This window comes from Narcine bancroftii, chromosome 5, assembly GCF_036971445.1.
Source record: "Narcine bancroftii isolate sNarBan1 chromosome 5, sNarBan1.hap1, whole genome shotgun sequence".
In the NCBI taxonomy this organism is placed as follows: Eukaryota; Metazoa; Chordata; class Chondrichthyes; order Torpediniformes; family Narcinidae; genus Narcine; species Narcine bancroftii.
The window spans coordinates 6,043,045-6,068,410 of NC_091473.1; the positions used below are offsets into that span (position 1 = coordinate 6,043,045).

General features: G+C 46.6%; 1 protein-coding gene across 3 annotated transcripts in view; it reads left to right on the forward strand.

The window, feature by feature from the left end:
* Window positions 1-25,366, forward strand: part of sema3b (sema domain, immunoglobulin domain (Ig), short basic domain, secreted, (semaphorin) 3B) — a 297,012-nt gene that overhangs the window by 63,452 nt on the left and 208,194 nt on the right. The window contains exon 1 of one of the 3 annotated variants that reach the window (XM_069936647.1): window positions 986-1,073. The exons of the other annotated variants lie outside the window; for them this stretch is intronic. The gene's annotated coding sequence lies outside the window, so the exon portion shown is untranslated. Of the gene's footprint in view, window positions 1-985; window positions 1,074-25,366 lie in introns of those variants that run through there. 3 annotated transcript variants of the gene reach the window in all.

A 25,366-nucleotide genomic window follows, 5' to 3' on the forward strand; every position in this document is an offset into this window, starting at 1 on the left:
ACCCTGATACATTTTTGAAGTCTGGTCACCACACGACAGGAAGGATTTTAAAATATCAGTTACAGGAATGGAAGCAAGTCCTTCTGGCCATGAGCCCCTGCCGCCCCAAATACACCAATAAATCCACAAACCCCACACAATCTTTGGAGGGTGGGCGGAAACTGGAGCACCCCGAGGAAGCCCACGCAGACACAGGGAGAACATGCAAACTCCTTACAGACAGCGCGGGATTCAAAAGCTTGCAGAAGATGTTTCCTGGAATGGAAGGCGTCCACAAAGTCCACAAAGTCGAAGACCGGTCACCGAAGACTCTCTGGTAGGGAGGCACCAACTCTCAGGACAAGAATAAACTCCAGAGGGTGGTTAACTCGGGCTGAGACAACGCAGGCACCAGGCTTCACTCCAGGCGATGTCTTTAAAGAAACGCAGCCTCTATCCTCAAAGACCCCCACCACCCAGGCCACTCCCTCTTCACTCTGCTACCATCGGGGGGGGAAAGGTACAAGAGCAGCTCGGTTCGCTGGCGTCGCTTGTAACCTGCTGCCAAGCGGGAGCCCCTGACTCACTGTCTCGACTGTGGGGTTGGACAGAGCTGATCCCCGGGGAGAGGGAGTAGGATCTCAACTCTGGAAGGGTCTGTCCTGGGGTGGGTGGGGGCACCATGTCCCACCTGCTCCCCAAATTGCACTGGGCTGCGTTAGAAAGGAGTGGCTCGCCCTTCATGGCCACACAGAGTTGACATCTCCCTAATTCCTGCGCAGAAGCGAGAGGGGCGGACGGGGTGAGTGAGTGAGGGACTCGCTGCATTCAATATCTTGCTCGCCACGCTGTGCATGAGTTCTCGCTCTCTCTCTAGAGTTTGGCGCAAGTTCTGGCTGCCTCTCGCACGCTCCACGCCTCCCTCTGCCGCTGGCAGGTCCCGAGCGCAGCCAGGTTCTTGCTTGAGCTCCGTCCCCGTGGCGGTTGAAGCCCAGCCATGAAGCAGAGGGAATGCCAGCAGGCGCTGCTCTGAGAGGGAGCGGGTGAAGGCGCAGCCGTGACCCAACCGCTGTCAGTAGGTTGCGCCGCACCAGGTAATAGGGAGTGGGAGGGGAGCTGGGGGTGAGAGAGGGATGGTCAGAGGCCACCCAAGTGCGATGTTAATGGAAGGGGATTAGGCGCTTCTTGGGAGGAATGTTGTCCAGAATTTGGTTCTCTGCAGAGAGTGAATTCGGTTCGTGTCTGTGTGTGTGTTTATGCAGGGGGTCGACAGTATGTGTTAATGTGTGTGTTTATGCAGGGGGTCGACAGTATGTGTTAATGTGTGTGTTTATGCAGGGGGTCGGTAGTGTATGTGTTAATGTGTGTGTTTATGCAGGGGGTCGACAGTGTAGGTGTTAATGTGTGTGTTTATGCAGGGGGTCGGTAGTGTATGTGTTAATGTGTGTGTGTTTATGCAGGGGGTCGGTAGTGTATGTGTTAATGTGTGTGTTTATGCAGGGGGTCGGTAGTGTATGTGTTAATGTGTGTGTGTTTATGCAGGGGGTCGGTAGTGTATGTGTTAATGTGTGTGTTTATGCAGGGGGTCGGTAGTGTATGTGTTAATGTGTGTGTGTTTATGCAGGGGGTCGACAGTGTATGTGTTAATGTGTGTGTTTATGCAGGGGGTCGACAGTGTAGGTGTTAATGTGTGTGTTTATGCAGGGGGTCGACAGTGTAGGTGTTAATGTGTGTGTGTTTATGCAGGGGGTCGACAGTGTATGTGTTAATGTGTGTGTTTATGCAGGGGGTCGACAGTGTATGTGTTAATGTGTGTGTTTATGCAGGGGGTCGACAGTCTAGGTGTTAATGTGTCTGTGTTTATGCAGGGGGTCGACAGTGTATGTGTTAATGTGTGTGTTTATGCAGGGGGGTCGACAGTGTAGGTGTTAATGGGTGTGTTTATGCAGGGGGTCGACAGTGTAGGTGTTAATGGGTGTGTTTATGCAGGGGGTCGACAGTGTAGGTGTTAATGTGTGTGTTTATGCAGGGGGTCGACAGTGTATGTGTTAATGGGTGTGTTTATGCAGGGGGTCGACAGTGTATGTGTTAATGGGTGTGTTTATGCAGGGGGTCGACAGTGTATGTGTTAATGTGTGTGTTTATGCAGGGGGTCGACAGTGTATGTGTTAATGTGTGTGTTTATGCAGGGGGTCGACAGTGTAGGTGTTAATGTGTCTGTGTTTATGCAGGGGGTCGACAGTGTATGTGTTAATGTGTGTGTTTATGCAGGGGGTCGACAGTGTATGTGTTAATGTGTGTGTTTATGCAGGGGGTCGACAGTGTATGTGTTAATGGGTGTGTTTATGCAGGGGGTCGACAGTGTATGTGTTAATGTGTGTGTTTATGCAGGGGGTCGACAGTGTATGTGTTAATGTGTGTGTTTATGCAGGGGGTCGACAGTGTAGGTGTTAATGTGTGTGTGTTTATGCAGGGGGTCGACAGTGTAGGTGTTAATGTGTGTGTGTTTATGCAGGGGGTCGACAGTGTAGGTGTTAATGTGTGTGTGTTTATGCAGGGGGGTCGACAGTGTAGGTGTTAATGTGTCTGTGTTTATGCAGGGGGTCGACAATGTATGTGTTAATGTGTGTGTTTATGCAGGGGGTCGACAGTGTATGTGTTAATGTGTGTGTTTATGCAGGGGGTCGACAGTGTAGGTGTTAATGTGTGTGTTTATGCAGGGGGTCGACAGTGTAGGTGTTAATGTGTGTGTGTTTATGCAGGGGGTCGACAGTGTAGGTGTTAATGTGTGTGTGTTTATGCAGGGGGTCGACAGTGTAGGTGTTAATGTGTGTGTGTTTATGCAGGGGGTCGACAGTGTAGGTGTTAATGTGTGTGTGTTTATGCAGGGGGTCGACAGTGTATGTGTTAATGTGTGTGTTTATGCAGGGGGTCGACAGTGTAGGTGTTAATGTGTGTGTTTATGCAGGGGGTCGACAGTGTAGGTGTTAATGTGTGTGTGTTTATGCAGGGGGTCGACAGTGTAGGTGTTAATGTGTGTGTGTTTATGCAGGGGGGTCGACAGTGTAGGTGTTAATGTGTCTGTGTTTATGCAGGGGGTCGACAGTGTATGTGTTAATGTGTGTGTTTATGCAGGGGGTCGACAGTGTATGTGTTAATGTGTGTGTTTATGCAGGGGGTCGACAGTGTAGGTGTTAATGTGTGTGTGTTTATGCAGGGGGTCGACAGTGTATGTGTTAATGTGTGTGTGTTTATGCAGGGGGTCGACAGTGTATGTGTTAATGTGTGTGTTTATGCAGGGGGTCGACAGTGTATGTGTTAATGTGTGTGTGTTTATGCAGGGGGTCGACAGTGTATGTGTTAATGTGTGTGTTTATGCAGGGGGTCGACAGTGTATGTGTTAATGTGTGTGTGTTTATGCAGGGGGTCGACAGTGTATGTGTTAATGTGTGTGTTTATACAGGGGGTCGACAGTGTATGTGTAAATGTGTGTGTGTTTATGCAGGGGGTCGACAGTGTATGTGTTAATGTGTGTGTTTATGCAGGGGGTCGACAGTGTATGTGTTAATGTGTGTGTTTATGCTGGGGGTCGACAGTGTATGTGTTAATGTGTGTGTTTATGCAGGTGGTCAGTAGTGTATGTGTTAATGTGTGTGTTTATGCAGGGGGTCGACAGTATGTGTTAATGTGTGTGTGTTTATGCAGGGGGGTCGGCAGTGTAGGTGTTAATGTGTGTGTGTTTATGCAGGGGGGTCGGCAGTGTAGGTGTTAATGTGTGTGTGTTTATGCAGGGGGGTCGACAGTATGTGTTAATGTGTGTGTTGATGCAGGGGGTCGGTAGTGTATGTGTTAATGTGTGTGTTTATGCAGGGGGACGGTAGTGTAGGTGTTAATGTGTGTGTTTATGCAGGGGATCGACAGTGTATGTGTTAATGTGTGTGTTGATGCAGGGGGTCGGTAGTGTATGTGTTAATGTGTGTGTTTATGCAGGGGGTCGACAGTGTATGTGTTAATGTGTGTGTGTTTATGCAGGGGGTCGACAGTGTATGTGTTAATGTGTGTGTTTATGCAGGGGGTCGACAGTGTATGTGTTAATGTGTGTGTTTATGCAGGGGGTCGACAGTGTAGGTGTTAATGTGTGTGTTTATGCAGGGGGTCGACAGTGTAGGTGTTAATGTGTGTGTGTTTATGCAGGGGGTCGACAGTGTATGTGTTAATGTGTGTGTTTATGCAGGGGGTCGACAGTGTATGTGTTAATGTGTGTGTTTATGCAGGGGGTCGACAGTGTAGGTGTTAATGTGTGCGTTTATGCAGGGGTTCGACAGTGTAGGTGTTAATGTGTGTGTTTATGCAGGGGGTCGACAGTGTATGTGTTAATGTGTGTGTTTATGCAGGGGGTCGACAGTGTAGGTGTTAATGTGTGTGTTTATGCAGGGGGTCGACAGTGTATGTGTTAATGTGTATGTTTATGCAGGGGTTCGACAGTGTATGTGTTAATGTGTGTGTTTATGCAGGGGGTCGACAGTGTATGTGTTAATGTGTATGTTTATGCAGGGGGTCGACAGTGTATGTGTTAATGTGTGTGTTGATGCAGGGGGTCGACAGTGTATGTGTTAATGTGTGTGTTGATGCAGGGGGTCGACAGTGTAGGTGTTAATGTGTGTGTGTTTATGCAGGGGGTCGACAGTGTAGGTGTTAATGTGTGTGTTTATGCAGGGGGTCGACAGTGTAGGTGTTAATGTGTGTGTGTTTATGCAGGGGGTCGACAGTGTATGTGTTAATGTGTGTGTTTATGCAGGGGGTCGACAGTGTAGGTGTTAATGTGTGTGTGTTTATGCAGGGGGTCGACAGTGTAGGTGTTAATGTGTGTGTGTTTATGCAGGGGGGTCGACAGTGTAGGTGTTAATGTGTGTGTGTTTATGCAGGGGGTCGACAGTGTAGGTGTTAATGTGTGTGTTTATGCAGGGGGTCGGTAGTGTATGTGTTAATGTGTGTGTGTTTATGCAGGGGGTCGACAGTGTATGTGTTAATGTGTGTGTGTTTATGCAGGGGGTCGACAGTGTAGGTGTTAATGTGTGTGTGTTTATGCAGGGGGTCGACAGTGTAGGTGTTAATGTGTCTGTGTTTATGCAGGGGGTCGACAGTGTAGGTGTTAATGTGTCTGTGTTTATGCAGGGGGTCGACAGTGTAGGTGTTAATGTGTGTGTTTTTATGCAGGGGGTCGACAGTGTAGGTGTTAATGTGTGTGTTTATGCAGGGGGTCGACAGTGTAGGTGTTAATGTGTGTGTGTTTATGCAGGGGGTCGACAGTGTATGTGTTAATGTGTGTGTTTATGCAGGGGGTCGACAGTGTAGGTGTTAATGTGTCTGTGTTTATGCAGGGGGTCGACAGTGTATGTGTTAATGTGTGTGTGTTTATGCAGGGGGTCGACAGTGTATGTGTTAATGTGTGTGTTTATGCAGGGGGTCGACAGTGTATGTGTTAATGGGTGTGTTTATGCAGGGGGTCGACAGTGTATGTGTTAATGGGTGTGTTTATGCAGGGGGTCGAAAGTGTATGTGTTAATGTGTGTGTTTATGCAGGGGGTCGACAGTGTATGTGTTAATGTGTGTGTTTATGCAGGGGGTCGACAGTGTAGGTGTTAATGTGTCTGTGTTTATGCAGGGGGTCGACAGTGTATGTGTTAATGTGTGTGTTTATGCAGGGGGTCGACAGTGTATGTGTTAATGTGTGTGTTTATGCAGGGGGTCGACAGTGTATGTGTTAATGGGTGTGTTTATGCAGGGGGTCGACAGTGTATGTGTTAATGTGTGTGTGTTTATGCAGGGGGTCGACAGTGTATGTGTTAATGTGTGTGTTTATGCAGGGGGTCGACAGTGTATGTGTTAATGTGTGTGTGTTTATGCAGGGGGTCGACAGTGTATGTGTTAATGTGTGTGTTTATGCAGGGGGTCGACAGTGTATGTGTTAATGTGTGTGTGTTTATGCAGGGGGTCGACAGTGTATGTGTTAATGTGTGTGTTTATGCAGGGGGTCGACAGTGTATGTGTAAATGTGTGTGTGTTTATGCAGGGGGTCGACAGTGTATGTGTTAATGTGTGTGTTTATGCAGGGGGTCGACAGTGTATGTGTTAATGTGTGTGTTTATGCTGGGGGTCGACAGTGTATGTGTTAATGTGTGTGTTTATGCAGGTGGTCAGTAGTGTATGTGTTAATGTGTGTGTTTATGCAGGGGGTCGACAGTATGTGTTAATGTGTGTGTGTTTATGCAGGGGGGTCGGCAGTGTAGGTGTTAATGTGTGTGTGTTTATGCAGGGGGGTCGGCAGTGTAGGTGTTAATGTGTGTGTGTTTATGCAGGGGGGTCGACAGTATGTGTTAATGTGTGTGTTGATGCAGGGGGTCGGTAGTGTATGTGTTAATGTGTGTGTTTATGCAGGGGGACGGTAGTGTAGGTGTTAATGTGTGTGTTTATGCAGGGGATCGACAGTGTATGTGTTAATGTGTGTGTTGATGCAGGGGGTCGGTAGTGTATGTGTTAATGTGTGTGTTTATGCAGGGGGTCGACAGTGTATGTGTTAATGTGTGTGTGTTTATGCAGGGGGTCGACAGTGTATGTGTTAATGTGTGTGTTTATGCAGGGGGTCGACAGTGTATGTGTTAATGTGTGTGTTTATGCAGGGGGTCGACAGTGTAGGTGTTAATGTGTGTGTTTATGCAGGGGGTCGACAGTGTAGGTGTTAATGTGTGTGTGTTTATGCAGGGGGTCGACAGTGTATGTGTTAATGTGTGTGTTTATGCAGGGGGTCGACAGTGTATGTGTTAATGTGTGTGTTTATGCAGGGGGTCGACAGTGTAGGTGTTAATGTGTGCGTTTATGCAGGGGTTCGACAGTGTAGGTGTTAATGTGTGTGTTTATGCAGGGGGTCGACAGTGTATGTGTTAATGTGTGTGTTTATGCAGGGGGTCGACAGTGTAGGTGTTAATGTGTGTGTTTATGCAGGGGGTCGACAGTGTATGTGTTAATGTGTATGTTTATGCAGGGGTTCGACAGTGTATGTGTTAATGTGTGTGTTTATGCAGGGGGTCGACAGTGTATGTGTTAATGTGTATGTTTATGCAGGGGGTCGACAGTGTATGTGTTAATGTGTGTGTTGATGCAGGGGGTCGACAGTGTATGTGTTAATGTGTGTGTTGATGCAGGGGGTCGACAGTGTAGGTGTTAATGTGTGTGTGTTTATGCAGGGGGTCGACAGTGTAGGTGTTAATGTGTGTGTTTATGCAGGGGGTCGACAGTGTAGGTGTTAATGTGTGTGTGTTTATGCAGGGGGTCGACAGTGTATGTGTTAATGTGTGTGTTTATGCAGGGGGTCGACAGTGTAGGTGTTAATGTGTGTGTGTTTATGCAGGGGGTCGACAGTGTAGGTGTTAATGTGTGTGTGTTTATGCAGGGGGGTCGACAGTGTAGGTGTTAATGTGTGTGTGTTTATGCAGGGGGTCGACAGTGTAGGTGTTAATGTGTGTGTTTATGCAGGGGGTCGGTAGTGTATGTGTTAATGTGTGTGTGTTTATGCAGGGGGTCGACAGTGTATGTGTTAATGTGTGTGTGTTTATGCAGGGGGTCGACAGTGTAGGTGTTAATGTGTGTGTGTTTATGCAGGGGGTCGACAGTGTAGGTGTTAATGTGTCTGTGTTTATGCAGGGGGTCGACAGTGTAGGTGTTAATGTGTCTGTGTTTATGCAGGGGGTCGACAGTGTAGGTGTTAATGTGTGTGTGTTTATGCAGGGGGTCGACAGTGTAGGTGTTAATGTGTGTGTTTATGCAGGGGGTCGACAGTGTAGGTGTTAATGTGTGTGTGTTTATGCAGGGGGTCGACAGTGTATGTGTTAATGTGTGTGTTTATGCAGGGGGTCGACAGTGTAGGTGTTAATGTGTCTGTGTTTATGCAGGGGGTCGACAGTGTATGTGTTAATGTGTGTGTGTTTATGCAGGGGGTCGACAGTGTATGTGTTAATGTGTGTGTTTATGCAGGGGGTCGACAGTGTATGTGTTAATGGGTGTGTTTATGCAGGGGGTCGACAGTGTATGTGTTAATGGGTGTGTTTATGCAGGGGGTCGACAGTGTATGTGTTAATGTGTGTGTTTATGCAGGGGGTCGACAGTGTATGTGTTAATGTGTGTGTTTATGCAGGGGGTCGACAGTGTAGGTGTTAATGTGTCTGTGTTTATGCAGGGGGTCGACAGTGTATGTGTTAATGTGTGTGTTTATGCAGGGGGTCGACAGTGTATGTGTTAATGTGTGTGTTTATGCAGGGGGTCGACAGTGTATGTGTTAATGGGTGTGTTTATGCAGGGGGTCGACAGTGTATGTGTTAATGTGTGTGTTTATGCAGGGGGTCGACAGTGTATGTGTTAATGTGTGTGTTTATGCAGGGGGTCGACAGTGTAGGTGTTAATGTGTGTGTGTTTATGCAGGGGGTCGACAGTGTAGGTGTAAATGTGTGTGTGTTTATGCAGGGGGTCGACAGTGTAGGTGTTAATGTGTGTGTGTTTATGCAGGGGGGTCGACAGTGTAGGTGTTAATGTGTCGGTGTTTATGCAGGGGGTCGACAATGTATGTGTTAATGTGTCGGTGTTTATGCAGGGGGTCGACAATGTATGTGTTAATGTGTGTGTTTATGCAGGGGGTCGACAGTGTATGTGTTAATGTGTGTGTTTATGCAGGGGGTCGACAGTGTAGGTGTTAATGTGTGTGTGTTTATGCAGGGGGTCGACAGTGTATGTGTTAATGTGTGTGTTTATGCAGGGGGTCGACAGTGTAGGTGTTAATGTGTGTGTGTTTATGCAGGGGGTCGACAGTGTATGTGTTAATGTGTGTGTTTATGCAGGGGGTCGACAGTGTAGGTGTTAATGTGTGTGTTTATGCAGGGGGACGACAGTGTAGGTGTTAATGTGTGTGTGTTTATGCAGGGGGTCGACAGTGTAGGTGTTAATGTGTGTGTGTTTATGCAGGGGGGTCGACAGTGTAGGTGTTAATGTGTCTGTGTTTATGCAGGGGGTCGACAGTGTATGTGTTAATGTGTGTGTTTATGCAGGGGGTCGACAGTGTATGTGTTAATGTGTGTGTTTATGCAGGGGGTCGACAGTGTATGTGTTAATGTGTGTGTTTATGCAGGGGGTCGACAGTGTATGTGTTAATGTGTGTGTTTATGCAGGGGGTCGACAGTGTATGTGTTAATGTGTGTGTTTATGCAGGGGGTCGACAGTGTAGGTGTTAATGTGTGTGTGTTTATGCAGGGGGTCGACAGTGTAGGTGTTAATGTGTGTGTGTTTATGCAGGGGGTCGACAGTGTAGGTGTTAATGTGTGTGTGTTTATGCAGGGGGGTCGACAGTGTAGGTGTTAATGTGTCTGTGTTTATGCAGGGGGTCGACAATGTATGTGTTAATGTGTGTGTTTATGCAGGGGGTCGACAGTGTATGTGTTAATGTGTGTGTTTATGCAGGGGGTCGACAGTGTAGGTGTTAATGTGTGTGTGTTTATGCAGGGGGTCGACAGTGTATGTGTTAATGTGTGTGTTTATGCAGGGGGTCGACAGTGTAGGTGTTAATGTGTGTGTGTTTATGCAGGGGGTCGACAGTGTATGTGTTAATGTGTGTGTTTATGCAGGGGGTCGACAGTGTATGTGTTAATGTGTGTGTGTTTATGCAGGGGGTCGACAGTGTATGTGTTAATGTGTGTGTTTATGCAGGGGGTCGACAGTGTATGTGTTAATGTGTGTGTTTATGCAGGGGGTCGACAGTGTAGGTGTTAATGTGTGTGTTTATGCAGGGGGTCGACAGTGTAGGTGTTAATGTGTGTGTGTTTATGCAGGGGGTCGACAGTGTAGGTGTTAATGTGTGTGTGTTTATGCAGGGGGTTGACAGTGTAGGTGTTAATGTGTGTGTGTTTATGCAGGGGGTCGACAGTGTAGGTGTTAATGTGTGTGTGTTTATGCAGGGGGTCGACAGTGTATGTGTTAATGTGTGTGTTTATGCAGGGGGTCGACAGTGTAGGTGTTAATGTGTGTGTTTATGCAGGGGGTCGACAGTGTAGGTGTTAATGTGTGTGTGTTTATGCAGGGGGTCGACAGTGTAGGTGTTAATGTGTGTGTGTTTATGCAGGGGGGTCGACAGTGTAGGTGTTAATGTGTCTGTGTTTATGCAGGGGGTCGACAGTGTATGTGTTAATGTGTGTGTTTATGCAGGGGGTCGACAGTGTATGTGTTAATGTGTGTGTTTATGCAGGGGGTCGACAGTGTAGGTGTTAATGTGTGTGTGTTTATGCAGGGGGTCGACAGTGTATGTGTTAATGTGTGTGTGTTTATGCAGGGGGTCGACAGTGTATGTGTTAATGTGTGTGTTTATGCAGGGGGTCGACAGTGTATGTGTTAATGTGTGTGTGTTTATGCAGGGGGTCGACAGTGTATGTGTTAATGTGTGTGTTTATGCAGGGGGTCGACAGTGTATGTGTTAATGTGTGTGTGTTTATGCAGGGGGTCGACAGTGTATGTGTTAATGTGTGTGTTTATGCAGGGGGTCGACAGTGTATGTGTAAATGTGTGTGTGTTTATGCAGGGGGTCGACAGTGTATGTGTTAATGTGTGTGTTTATGCAGGGGGTCGACAGTGTATGTGTTAATGTGTGTGTTTATGCTGGGGGTCGACAGTGTATGTGTTAATGTGTGTGTTTATGCAGGTGGTCAGTAGTGTATGTGTTAATGTGTGTGTTTATGCAGGGGGTCGACAGTATGTGTTAATGTGTGTGTGTTTATGCAGGGGGGTCGGCAGTGTAGGTGTTAATGTGTGTGTGTTTATGCAGGGGGGTCGGCAGTGTAGGTGTTAATGTGTGTGTGTTTATGCAGGGGGGTCGACAGTATGTGTTAATGTGTGTGTTGATGCAGGGGGTCGGTAGTGTATGTGTTAATGTGTGTGTTTATGCAGGGGGACGGTAGTGTAGGTGTTAATGTGTGTGTTTATGCAGGGGATCGACAGTGTATGTGTTAATGTGTGTGTTGATGCAGGGGGTCGGTAGTGTATGTGTTAATGTGTGTGTTTATGCAGGGGGTCGACAGTGTATGTGTTAATGTGTGTGTTTATGCAGGGGTTCGACAGTGTATGTGTTAATGTGTGTATTGATGCAGGGGGTCGGTAGTGTATGTGTTAATGTGTGTGTTTATGCAGGGGGTCGACAGTGTATGTGTTAATGTGTGTGTTTATGCAGGGGGTCGACAGTATGTGTTAATGTGTGTGTTTATGCAGGGGGTCGACAGTATGTGTTAATGTGTGTGTGTTTATGCAGGGGGTCGACGGTGTATGTGTTAATGTGTGTGTTGATGCAGGGGGTCGGTAGTGTATGTGTTAATGTGTGTGTTTATGCAGGGGGTCGACAGTGTATGTGTTAATGTGTGTGTTGATGCAGGGGGTCGGTAGTGTATGTGTTAATGTGTGTGTTTATGCAGGGGGTCGACATTGTATGTGTTAATGTGTGTGTTTATGCAGGGGGTCCACAGTGTATGTGTTAATGTGTGTGTTGATGCAGGGGGTCGGTAGTGTATGTGTTAATGTGTGTGTTTATGCAGGGGGTCGACATTGTATGTGTTAATGTGTGTGTTTATGCAGGGGGTCGACAGTATATGTGTTAATGTGTGTGTCTATGCAGGGGGTCGACAGTGTATGAGTTAATGTGTGTGTGTTTATGCAGGGGGTCGACAGTGTATGAGTTAATGTGTGTGTGTTTATGCAGGGGGTCGACAGTGTATGTGTTAATGTGTGTGTTTATGCAGGGGGTCGACAGTGTATGTGTTAATGTGTGTGTGTTTATGCAGGGGGTCGACAGTGTATGTGTTAATGTGTGTGTTTATGCAGGGGGTCGACAGTGTATGTGTTAATGTGTGTGTGTTTATGCAGGGGGTCGACAGTGTATGTGTTAATGTGTGTGTTTATGCAGGGGGTCGACAGTGTATGTGTTAATGTGTGTGTTTATGCAGGGGGTCGACAGTGTAGGTGTTAATGTGTGTGTTTATGCAGGGGGTCGACAGTGTATGTGTTAATGTGTGTGTTTATGCAGGGGGTCGACAGTGTAGGTGTTAATGTGTGCGTTTATGCAGGGGTTCGACAGTGTAGGTGTTAATGTGTGTGTTTATGCAGGGGGTCGACAGTGTATGTGTTAATGTGTGTGTTTATGCAGGGGGTCGACAGTGTAGGTGTTAATGTGTGTGTTTATGCAGGGGGTCGACAGTGTATGTGTTAATGTGTATGTTTATGCAGGGGTTCGACAGTGTATGTGTTAATGTGTGTGTTTATGCAGGGGGTCGACAGTGTATGTGTTAATGTGTATGTTTATGCAGGGGGTCGACAGTGTATGTGTTAATGTGTGTGTTGATGCAGGGGGTCGACAGTGTATGTGTTAATGTGTGTGTTGATGCAGGGGGTCGACAGTGTAGGTGTTAATGTGTGTGTGTTTATGCAGGGGGTCGACAGTGTAGGTGTTAATGTGTGTGTTTATGCAGGGGGTCGACAGTGTAGGTGTTAATGTGTGTGTGTTTATGCAGGGGGTCGACAGTGTATGTGTTAATGTGTGTGTTTATGCAGGGGGTCGACAGTGTAGGTGTTAATGTGTGTGTGTTTATGCAGGGGGTCGACAGTGTAGGTGTTAATGTGTGTGTGTTTATGCAGGGGGGTCGACAGTGTAGGTGTTAATGTGTGTGTGTTTATGCAGGGGGTCGACAGTGTAGGTGTTAATGTGTGTGTTTATGCAGGGGGTCGGTAGTGTATGTGTTAATGTGTGTGTGTTTATGCAGGGGGTCGACAGTGTATGTGTTAATGTGTGTGTGTTTATGCAGGGGGTCGACAGTGTAGGTGTTAATGTGTGTGTGTTTATGCAGGGGGTCGACAGTGTAGGTGTTAATGTGTCTGTGTTTATGCAGGGGGTCGACAGTGTAGGTGTTAATGTGTCTGTGTTTATGCAGGGGGTCGACAGTGTAGGTGTTAATGTGTGTGTGTTTATGCAGGGGGTCGACAGTGTAGGTGTTAATGTGTGTGTTTATGCAGGGGGTCGACAGTGTAGGTGTTAATGTGTGTGTGTTTATGCAGGGGGTCGACAGTGTATGTGTTAATGTGTGTGTTTATGCAGGGGGTCGACAGTGTAGGTGTTAATGTGTCTGTGTTTATGCAGGGGGTCGACAGTGTATGTGTTAATGTGTGTGTGTTTATGCAGGGGGTCGACAGTGTATGTGTTAATGTGTGTGTTTATGCAGGGGGTCGACAGTGTATGTGTTAATGGGTGTGTTTATGCAGGGGGTCGACAGTGTATGTGTTAATGGGTGTGTTTATGCAGGGGGTCGAAAGTGTATGTGTTAATGTGTGTGTTTATGCAGGGGGTCGACAGTGTATGTGTTAATGTGTGTGTTTATGCAGGGGGTCGACAGTGTAGGTGTTAATGTGTCTGTGTTTATGCAGGGGGTCGACAGTGTATGTGTTAATGTGTGTGTTTATGCAGGGGGTCGACAGTGTATGTGTTAATGTGTGTGTTTATGCAGGGGGTCGACAGTGTATGTGTTAATGGGTGTGTTTATGCAGGGGGTCGACAGTGTATGTGTTAATGTGTGTGTGTTTATGCAGGGGGTCGACAGTGTATGTGTTAATGTGTGTGTTTATGCAGGGGGTCGACAGTGTATGTGTTAATGTGTGTGTGTTTATGCAGGGGGTCGACAGTGTATGTGTTAATGTGTGTGTTTATGCAGGGGGTCGACAGTGTATGTGTTAATGTGTGTGTGTTTATGCAGGGGGTCGACAGTGTATGTGTTAATGTGTGTGTTTATGCAGGGGGTCGACAGTGTATGTGTAAATGTGTGTGTGTTTATGCAGGGGGTCGACAGTGTATGTGTTAATGTGTGTGTTTATGCAGGGGGTCGACAGTGTATGTGTTAATGTGTGTGTTTATGCTGGGGGTCGACAGTGTATGTGTTAATGTGTGTGTTTATGCAGGTGGTCAGTAGTGTATGTGTTAATGTGTGTGTTTATGCAGGGGGTCGACAGTATGTGTTAATGTGTGTGTGTTTATGCAGGGGGGTCGGCAGTGTAGGTGTTAATGTGTGTGTGTTTATGCAGGGGGGTCGGCAGTGTAGGTGTTAATGTGTGTGTGTTTATGCAGGGGGGTCGACAGTATGTGTTAATGTGTGTGTTGATGCAGGGGGTCGGTAGTGTATGTGTTAATGTGTGTGTTTATGCAGGGGGACGGTAGTGTAGGTGTTAATGTGTGTGTTTATGCAGGGGATCGACAGTGTATGTGTTAATGTGTGTGTTGATGCAGGAGGTCGGTAGTGTATGTGTTAATGTGTGTGTTTATGCAGGGGGTCGACAGTGTATGTGTTAATGTGTGTGTGTTTATGCAGGGGGTCGACAGTGTATGTGTTAATGTGTGTGTTTATGCAGGGGGTCGACAGTGTATGTGTTAATGTGTGTGTTTATGCAGGGGGTCGACAGTGTAGGTGTTAATGTGTGTGTTTATGCAGGGGGTCGACAGTGTAGGTGTTAATGTGTGTGTGTTTATGCAGGGGGTCGACAGTGTATGTGTTAATGTGTGTGTTTATGCAGGGGGTCGACAGTGTATGTGTTAATGTGTGTGTTTATGCAGGGGGTCGACAGTGTAGGTGTTAATGTGTGCGTTTATGCAGGGGTTCGACAGTGTAGGTGTTAATGTGTGTGTTTATGCAGGGGGTCGACAGTGTATGTGTTAATGTGTGTGTTTATGCAGGGGGTCGACAGTGTAGGTGTTAATGTGTGTGTGTTTATGCAGGGGGTCGACAGTGTATGTGTTAATGTGTGTGTTTATGCAGGGGGTCGACAGTGTAGGTGTTAATGTGTGCGTTTATGCAGGGGTTCGACAGTGTAGGTGTTAATGTGTGTGTTTATGCAGGGGGTCGACAGTGTATGTGTTAATGTGTGTGTTTATGCAGGGGGTCGACAGTGTAGGTGTTAATGTGTGTGTTTATGCAGGGGGTCGACAGTGTATGTGTTAATGTGTATGTTTATGCAGGGGTTCGACAGTGTATGTGTTAATGTGTGTGTTTATGCAGGGGGTCGACAGTGTATGTGTTAATGTGTATGTTTATGCAGGGGGTCGACAGTGTATGTGTTAATGTGTGTGTTGATGCAGGGGGTCGACAGTGTATGTGTTAATGTGTGTGTTGATGCAGGGGGTCGACAGTGTAGGTGTTAATGTGTGTGTGTTTATGCAGGGGGTCGACAGTGTAGGTGTTAATGTGTGTGTTTATGCAGGGGGTCGACAGTGTAGGTGTTAATGTGTGTGTGTTTATGCAGGGGGTCGACAGTGTATGTGTTAATGTGTGTGTTTATGCAGGGGGTCGACAGTGTAGGTGTTAATGTGTGTGTGTTTATGCAGGGGGTCGACAGTGTAGGTGTTAATGTGTGTGTGTTTATGCAGGGGGGTCGACAGTGTAGGTGTTAATGTGTGTGTGTTTATGCAGGGGGTCGACAGTGTAGGTGTTAATGTGTGTGTTTATGCAGGGGGTCGGTAGTGTATGTGTTAATGTGTGTGTGTTTATGCAGGGGGTCGACAGTGTATGTGTTAATGTGTGTGTGTTTATGCAGGGGGTCGACAGTGTAGGTGTTAATGTGTGTGTGTTTATGCAGGGGGTCGACAGTGTAGGTGTTAATGTGTCTGTGTTTATGCAGGGGGTCGACAGTGTAGGTGTTAATGTGTCTGTGTTTATGCAGGGGGTCGACAGTGTAGGTGTTAATGTGTGTGTGTTTATGCAGGGGGTCGACAGTGTAGGTGTTAATGTGTGTGTTTATGCAGGGGGTCGACAGTGTAGGTGTTAATGTGTGTGTGTTTATGCAGGGGGTCGACAGTGTATGTGTTAATGTGTGTGTTTATGCAGGGGGTCGACAGTGTAGGTGTTAATGTGTCTGTGTTTATGCAGGGGGTCGACAGTGTATGTGTTAATGTGTGTGTGTTTATGCAGGGGGTCGACAGTGTATGTGTTAATGTGTGTGTTTATGCAGGGGGTCGACAGTGTATGTGTTAATGGGTGTGTTTATGCAGGGGGTCGACAGTGTATGTGTTAATGGGTGTGTTTATGCAGGGGGTCGAAAGTGTATGTGTTAATGTGTGTGTTTATGCAGGGGTTCGACAGTGTATGTGTTAATGTGTGTGTTTATGCAGGGGGTCGACAGTGTAGGTGTTAATGTGTCTGTGTTTATGCAGGGGGTCGACAGTGTATGTGTTAATGTGTGTGTTTATGCAGGGGGTCGACAGTGTATGTGTTAATGTGTGTGTTTATGCAGGGGGTCGACAGTGTATGTGTTAATGGGTGTGTTTATGCAGGGGGTCGACAGTGTATGTGTTAATGTGTGTGTGTTTATGCAGGGGGTCGACAGTGTATGTGTTAATGTGTGTGTTTATGCAGGGGGTCGACAGTGTATGTGTTAATGTGTGTGTGTTTATGCAGGGGGTCGACAGTGTATGTGTTAATGTGTGTGTTTATGCAGGGGGTCGACAGTGTATGTGTTAATGTGTGTGTGTTTATGCAGGGGGTCGACAGTGTATGTGTTAATGTGTGTGTTTATGCAGGGGGTCGACAGTGTATGTGTAAATGTGTGTGTGTTTATGCAGGGGGTCGACAGTGTATGTGTTAATGTGTGTGTTTATGCAGGGGGTCGACAGTGTATGTGTTAATGTGTGTGTTTATGCTGGGGGTCGACAGTGTATGTGTTAATGTGTGTGTTTATGCAGGTGGTCAGTAGTGTATGTGTTAATGTGTGTGTTTATGCAGGGGGTCGACAGTATGTGTTAATGTGTGTGTGTTTATGCAGGGGGGTCGGCAGTGTAGGTGTTAATGTGTGTGTGTTTATGCAGGGGGGTCGGCAGTGTAGGTGTTAATGTGTGTGTGTTTATGCAGGGGGGTCGACAGTATGTGTTAATGTGTGTGTTGATGCAGGGGGTCGGTAGTGTATGTGTTAATGTGTGTGTTTATGCAGGGGGACGGTAGTGTAGGTGTTAATGTGTGTGTTTATGCAGGGGATCGACAGTGTATGTGTTAATGTGTGTGTTGATGCAGGAGGTCGGTAGTGTATGTGTTAATGTGTGTGTTTATGCAGGGGGTCGACAGTGTATGTGTTAATGTGTGTGTGTTTATGCAGGGGGTCGACAGTGTATGTGTTAATGTGTGTGTTTATGCAGGGGGTCGACAGTGTATGTGTTAATGTGTGTGTTTATGCAGGGGGTCGACAGTGTAGGTGTTAATGTGTGTGTTTATGCAGGGGGTCGACAGTGTAGGTGTTAATGTGTGTGTGTTTATGCAGGGGGTCGACAGTGTATGTGTTAATGTGTGTGTTTATGCAGGGGGTCGACAGTGTATGTGTTAATGTGTGTGTTTATGCAGGGGGTCGACAGTGTAGGTGTTAATGTGTGCGTTTATGCAGGGGTTCGACAGTGTAGGTGTTAATGTGTGTGTTTATGCAGGGGGTCGACAGTGTATGTGTTAATGTGTGTGTTTATGCAGGGGGTCGACAGTGTAGGTGTTAATGTGTGTGTTTATGCAGGGGGTCGACAGTGTATGTGTTAATGTGTATGTTTATGCAGGGGTTCGACAGTGTATGTGTTAATGTGTGTGTTTATGCAGGGGGTCGACAGTGTATGTGTTAATGTGTATGTTTATGCAGGGGGTCGACAGTGTATGTGTTAATGTGTGTGTTGATGCAGGGGGTCGACAGTGTATGTGTTAATGTGTGTGTTGATGCAGGGGGTCGACAGTGTAGGTGTTAATGTGTGTGTGTTTATGCAGGGGGTCGACAGTGTAGGTGTTAATGTGTGTGTTTATGCAGGGGGTCGACAGTGTAGGTGTTAATGTGTGTGTGTTTATGCAGGGGGTCGACAGTGTATGTGTTAATGTGTGTGTTTATGCAGGGGGTCGACAGTGTAGGTGTTAATGTGTGTGTGTTTATGCAGGGGGTCGACAGTGTAGGTGTTAATGTGTGTGTGTTTATGCAGGGGGGTCGACAGTGTAGGTGTTAATGTGTGTGTGTTTATGCAGGGGGTCGACAGTGTAGGTGTTAATGTGTGTGTTTATGCAGGGGGTCGGTAGTGTATGTGTTAATGTGTGTGTGTTTATGCAGGGGGTCGACAGTGTATGTGTTAATGTGTGTGTGTTTATGCAGGGGGTCGACAGTGTAGGTGTTAATGTGTGTGTGTTTATGCAGGGGGTCGACAGTGTAGGTGTTAATGTGTCTGTGTTTATGCAGGGGGTCGACAGTGTAGGTGTTAATGTGTCTGTGTTTATGCAGGGGGTCGACAGTGTAGGTGTTAATGTGTGTGTGTTTATGCAGGGGGTCGACAGTGTAGGTGTTAATGTGTGTGTTTATGCAGGGGGTCGACAGTGTAGGTGTTAATGTGTGTGTGTTTATGCAGGGGGTCGACAGTGTATGTGTTAATGTGTGTGTTTATGCAGGGGGTCGACAGTGTAGGTGTTAATGTGTCTGTGTTTATGCAGGGGGTCGACAGTGTATGTGTTAATGTGTGTGTGTTTATGCAGGGGGTCGACAGTGTATGTGTTAATGTGTGTGTTTATGCAGGGGGTCGACAGTGTATGTGTTAATGGGTGTGTTTATGCAGGGGGTCGACAGTGTATGTGTTAATGGGTGTGTTTATGCAGGGGGTCGACAGTGTATGTGTTAATGTGTGTGTTTATGCAGGGGGTCGACAGTGTATGTGTTAATGTGTGTGTTTATGCAGGGGGTCGACAGTGTAGGTGTTAATGTGTCTGTGTTTATGCAGGGGGTCGACAGTGTATGTGTTAATGTGTGTGTTTATGCAGGGGGTCGACAGTGTATGTGTTAATGTGTGTGTTTATGCAGGGGGTCGACAGTGTATGTGTTAATGGGTGTGTTTATGCAGGGGGTCGACAGTGTATGTGTTAATGTGTGTGTTTATGCAGGGGGTCGACAGTGTATGTGTTAATGTGTGTGTTTATGCAGGGGGTCGACAGTGTAGGTGTTAATGTGTGTGTGTTTATGCAGGGGGTCGACAGTGTAGGTGTTAATGTGTGTGTGTTTATGCAGGGGGTCGACAGTGTAGGTGTTAATGTGTGTGTGTTTATGCAGGGGGGTCGACAGTGTAGGTGTTAATGTGTCGGTGTTTATGCAGGGGGTCGACAATGTATGTGTTAATGTGTCGGTGTTTATGCAGGGGGTCGACAATGTATGTGTTAATGTGTGTGTTTATGCAGGGGGTCGACAGTGTATGTGTTAATGTGTGTGTTTATGCAGGGGGTCGACAGTGTAGGTGTTAATGTGTGTGTGTTTATGCAGGGGGTCGACAGTGTATGTGTTAATGTGTGTGTTTATGCAGGGGGTCGACAGTGTAGGTGTTAATATGTGTGTGTTTATGCAGGGGGTCGACAGTGTATGTGTTAATGTGTGTGTTTATGCAGGGGGTCGACAGTGTAGGTGTTAATGTGTGTGTTTATGCAGGGGGACGACAGTGTAGGTGTTAATGTGTGTGTGTTTATGCAGGGGGTCGACAGTGTAGGTGTTAATGTGTGTGTGTTTATGCAGGGGGGTCGACAGTGTAGGTGTTAATGTGTCTGTGTTTATGCAGGGGGTCGACAGTGTATGTGTTAATGTGTGTGTTTATGCAGGGGGTCGACAGTGTATGTGTTAATGTGTGTGTTTATGCAGGGGGTCGACAGTGTATGTGTTAATGTGTTTGTTTATGCAGGGGGTCGACAGTGTATGTGTTAATGTGTGTGTTTATGCAGGGGGTCGACAGTGTATGTGTTAATGTGTGTGTTTATGCAGGGGGTCGACAGTGTATGTGTTAATGTGTGTGTTTATGCAGGGGGTCGACAGTGTAGGTGTTAATGTGTGTGTTTTTATGCAGGGGGTCGACAGTGTAGGTGTTAATGTGTGTGTGTTTATGCAGGGGGTCGACAGTGTAGGTGTTAATGTGTGTGTGTTTATGCAGGGGGGTCGACAGTGTAGGTGTTAATGTGTCTGTGTTTATGCAGGGGGTCGACAATGTATGTGTTAATGTGTGTGTTTATGCAGGGGGTCGACAGTGTATGTGTTAATGTGTGTGTTTATGCAGGGGGTCGACAGTGTAGGTGTTAATGTGTGTGTGTTTATGCAGGGGGTCGACAGTGTATGTGTTAATGTGTGTGTTTATGCAGGGGGTCGACAGTGTAGGTGTTAATGTGTGTGTGTTTATGCAGGGGGTCGACAGTGTATGTGTTAATGTGTGTGTTTATGCAGGGGGTCGACAGTGTATGTGTTAATGTGTGTGTGTTTATGCAGGGGGTCGACAGTGTATGTGTTAATGTGTGTGTTTATGCAGGGGGTCGACAGTGTATGTGTTAATGTGTGTGTTTATGCAGGGGGTCGACAGTGTAGGTGTTAATGTGTGTGTTTATGCAGGGGGTCGACAGTGTAGGTGTTAATGTGTGTGTGTTTATGCAGGGGGTCGACAGTGTAGGTGTTAATGTGTGTGTGTTTATGCAGGGGGTTGACAGTGTAGGTGTTAATGTGTGTGTGTTTATGCAGGGGGTCGACAGTGTAGGTGTTAATGTGTGTGTGTTTATGCAGGGGGTCGACAGTGTATGTGTTAATGTGTGTGTTTATGCAGGGGGTCGACAGTGTAGGTGTTAATGTGTGTGTTTATGCAGGGGGTCGACAGTGTAGGTGTTAATGTGTGTGTGTTTATGCAGGGGGTCGACAGTGTAGGTGTTAATGTGTGTGTGTTTATGCAGGGGGGTCGACAGTGTAGGTGTTAATGTGTCTGTGTTTATGCAGGGGGTCGACAGTGTATGTGTTAATGTGTGTGTTTATGCAGGGGGTCGACAGTGTATGTGTTAATGTGTGTGTTTATGCAGGGGGTCGACAGTGTAGGTGTTAATGTGTGTGTGTTTATGCAGGGGGTCGACAGTGTATGTGTTAATGTGTGTGTGTTTATGCAGGGGGTCGACAGTGTATGTGTTAATGTGTGTGTTTATGCAGGGGGTCGACAGTGTATGTGTTAATGTGTGTGTGTTTATGCAGGGGGTCGACAGTGTATGTGTTAATGTGTGTGTTTATGCAGGGGGTCGACAGTGTATGTGTTAATGTGTGTGTGTTTATGCAGGGGGTCGACAGTGTATGTGTTAATGTGTGTGTTTATGCAGGGGGTCGACAGTGTATGTGTAAATGTGTGTGTGTTTATGCAGGGGGTCGACAGTGTATGTGTTAATGTGTGTGTTTATGCAGGGGGTCGACAGTGTATGTGTTAATGTGTGTGTTTATGCTGGGGGTCGACAGTGTATGTGTTAATGTGTGTGTTTATGCAGGTGGTCAGTAGTGTATGTGTTAATGTGTGTGTTTATGCAGGGGGTCGACAGTATGTGTTAATGTGTGTGTGTTTATGCAGGGGGGTCGGCAGTGTAGGTGTTAATGTGTGTGTGTTTATGCAGGGGGGTCGGCAGTGTAGGTGTTAATGTGTGTGTGTTTATGCAGGGGGGTCGACAGTATGTGTTAATGTGTGTGTTGATGCAGGGGGTCGGTAGTGTATGTGTTAATGTGTGTGTTTATGCAGGGGGACGGTAGTGTAGGTGTTAATGTGTGTGTTTATGCAGGGGATCGACAGTGTATGTGTTAATGTGTGTGTTGATGCAGGGGGTCGGTAGTGTATGTGTTAATGTGTGTGTTTATGCAGGGGGTCGACAGTGTATGTGTTAATGTGTGTGTTTATGCAGGGGTTCGACAGTGTATGTGTTAATGTGTGTATTGATGCAGGGGGTCGGTAGTGTATGTGTTAATGTGTGTGTTTATGCAGGGGGTCGACAGTGTATGTGTTAATGTGTGTGTTTATGCAGGGGGTCGACAGTATGTGTTAATGTGTGTGTTTATGCAGGGGGTCGACAGTATGTGTTAATGTGTGTGTGTTTATGCAGGGGGTCGACGGTGTATGTGTTAATGTGTGTGTTGATGCAGGGGGTCGGTAGTGTATGTGTTAATGTGTGTGTTTATGCAGGGGGTCGACAGTGTATGTGTTAATGTGTGTGTTGATGCAGGGGGTCGGTAGTGTATGTGTTAATGTGTGTGTTTATGCAGGGGGTCGACATTGTATGTGTTAATGTGTGTGTTTATGCAGGGGGTCCACAGTGTATGTGTTAATGTGTGTGTTGATGCAGGGGGTCGGTAGTGTATGTGTTAATGTGTGTGTTTATGCAGGGGGTCGACATTGTATGTGTTAATGTGTGTGTTTATGCAGGGGGTCGACAGTATATGTGTTAATGTGTGTGTCTATGCAGGGGGTCGACAGTGTATGAGTTAATGTGTGTGTGTTTATGCAGGGGGTCGACAGTGTATGAGTTAATGTGTGTGTGTTTATGCAGGGGGTCGACAGTGTATGTGTTAATGTGTGTGTTTATGCAGGGGGTCGACAGTGTATGTGTTAATGTGTGTGTGTTTATGCAGGGGGTCGACAGTGTATGTGTTAATGTGTGTGTTTATGCAGGGGGTCCACAGTGTATGTGTTAATGTGTGTGTGTTTATGCAGGGGGTCGACAGTGTATGTGTTAATGTGTGTGTTTATGCAGGGGGTCGACAGTGTATGTGTTAATGTGTGTGTTTATGCAGGGGGTCGACAGTGTAGGTGTTAATGTGTGTGTTTATGCAGGGGGTCGACAGTGTATGTGTTAATGTGTGTGTGTTTATGCAGGGGGTCGACAGTGTATGTGTTAATGTGTGTGTTTATGCAGGGGGTCGACAGTGTATGTGTTAATGTGTGTGTGTTTATGCAGGGGGTCGACAGTGTATGTGTTAATGTGTGTGTTTATGCAGGGGGTCGACAGTGTAGGTCTTAATGTGTGTGTGTTTATGCAGGGGGTCGACAGTGTATGTGTTAATGTGTGTGTTTATGCAGGGGGTCGACAGTGTATGTGTTAATGTGTGTGTGTTTATGCAGGGGGTCGACAGTGTAGGTGTTAATGTGTGTGTTTATGCAGGGGGTCGACAGTGTATGTGTTAATGTGTGTGTGTTTATGCAGGGGGTCGACAGTGTATGTGTTAATGTGTGTGTTTATGCAGGGGGTCGACAGTGTATGTGTTAATGTGTGTGTGTTTATGCAGGGGGTCGACAGTGTAGGTGTTAATGTGTGTGTTTATGCAGGGGGTCGACAGTGTATGTGCTAATGTGTGTGTGTTTATGCAGGGGGTCGACAGTGTATGTGTTAATGTGTGTGTGTTTATGCAGGGGGTCGACAGTGTATGTGTTAATGTGTGTGTTTATGCAGGGGGTCGACAGTGTATGTGTTAATGTGTGTGTGTTAATGCAGGGGGTCGACAGTGTATGTGTTAATGTGTGTGTTTATGCAGGGGGTCGACAGTGTATGTGTTAATGTGTGTGTGTTTATGCAGGGGGTCGACAGTGTAGGTGTTAATGTGTGTGTGTTTATGCAGGGGGTCGACAGTGTATGTGTTAATGTGTGTGTTTATGCAGGGGGTCGGTAGTGTATGTGTTAATGTGTGTGTTTATGCAGGGGGTCGACAGTGTATGTGTTAATGTGTGTGTTTATGCAGGGGGTCGACAGTGTATGTGTTAATGTGTGTGTTTATGCAGGGGGGTCGGCAGTGTAGGTGTTAATGTGTGTGTTTATGCAGGGGGTCGGTAGTGTATGTGTTAATGTGTGTGTTTATGCAGGGGGTCGACAGTATGTGTTAATGTGTGTGTTTATGCAGGGGGTTGACAGTGTGTGTTAATGTGTGTGTTTATGCAGGGGGGTCGGCAGTGTAGGTGTTAATGTGTTTGTTTATGCAGGGGGTCGGTAGTGTAGGTGTTAATGTGTGTGTGTTGATGCAGGCGGTCGACAGTGTATGTGTTAATGTGTGTGTTGATGCAGGGGGTCGACAGTGTATGTGTTAATGTGTGTGTTTATGCAGGGGGGTCGGCAGTGTAGGTGTTAATGTGTGTGTGTTTATGCAGGGGGTCGACAGTGTATGTGTTAATGTGTATGTTGATGCAGGGGGTCGACAGTGTATGTGTTAATGTGTGTGTTTATGCAGGGGGGTCGGCAGTGTAGGTGTTAATGTGTGTGTGTTTATGCAGGGGGTCGACAGTGTAGGTGTTAATGTGTGTGTGTTTATGCAGGGGGGTCGGCAGTGTAGGTGTTCATGTGTGTGTGTTTATTCAGGGGGGTCGGCAGTGTAGGTGTTAATGTGTATGTGTTTATGCAGGGGGGTCGACAGTATGTGTTAATGTGTGTTTTGATGCAGGGGGTCGGTAGTGTATGTGTTAATGTGTGTGTTTATGCAGGGGGTCGGTAGTGTATGTGTTAATGTGTGTGTTTATGCAGGGGATCGACAGTGTATGTGTTAATGTGTGTGTTGATGCAGGGGGTCGGTAGTGTTTGTGTTAATGTGTGTGTTTATGCAGGGGGTCGACAGTGTATGTGTTAATGTGTGTGTTTATGCAGGGGGTCGACAGTGTATGTGTTAATGTGTGTGTTTATGCAGGGGGTCGACAGTGTAGGTGTTAATGTGTGTGTGTTTATGCAGGGGGTCGACAGTGTATGTGTTAATGTGTGTGTTTATGCAGGGGGTCGACAGTGTAGGTGTTAATGTGTGTGTGTTTATGCAGGGGATCGACAGTGTATGTGTTAATGTGTGTGTTTATGCAGGGGGTCGACAGTGTATGTGTTAATGTGTGTGTTGATGCAGGGGGTCGACAGTGTATGTGTTAATGTGTGTGTTGATGCAGTGGGTCGACAGTGTATGTGTTAATGTGTGTGTTTATGCAGGGGGTCGACAGTGTATGTGTTAATGTGTGTGTTTATGCAGGGGGTTGACAGTGTATGTGTTAATGTGTGTGTGTTTATGCAGGGGGTCGACAGTGTATGTGTTAATGTGTGTGTTTATGTAGGGGGTCGACAGTGTATGTGTTAATGTGTGTGTTTATGCAGGGGGTTGACAGTGTATGTGTTAATGTGTGTGTTTATGCTGGGGGTCGACAGTGTAGGTGTTAATGTGTGTGTGTTTATGCAGGGGGTCGACAGTGTATGTGTTAATGTGTGTGTTTATGCAGGGTGTCGGTAGTGTATGTGTTAATGTGTGTGTTTATGCAGGGGGTCGACAGTGTATGTGTTAATGTGTGTGTTTATGCAGGGGGTCGACAGTGTATGTGTTAATGTGTGTGTTTATGCAGGGGGGTCGGCATTGTAGGTGTTAATGTTTGTGTTTATGCAGGGGGTCGGTAGTTTATGTGTTAATGTGTGTGTTTATGCAGCGGGTCGGCAGTGTAGGTGTTAATGTGTGTGTTTATGCAGGGGGTCGGTAGTGTAGGTGTTAATGTGTGTGTGTT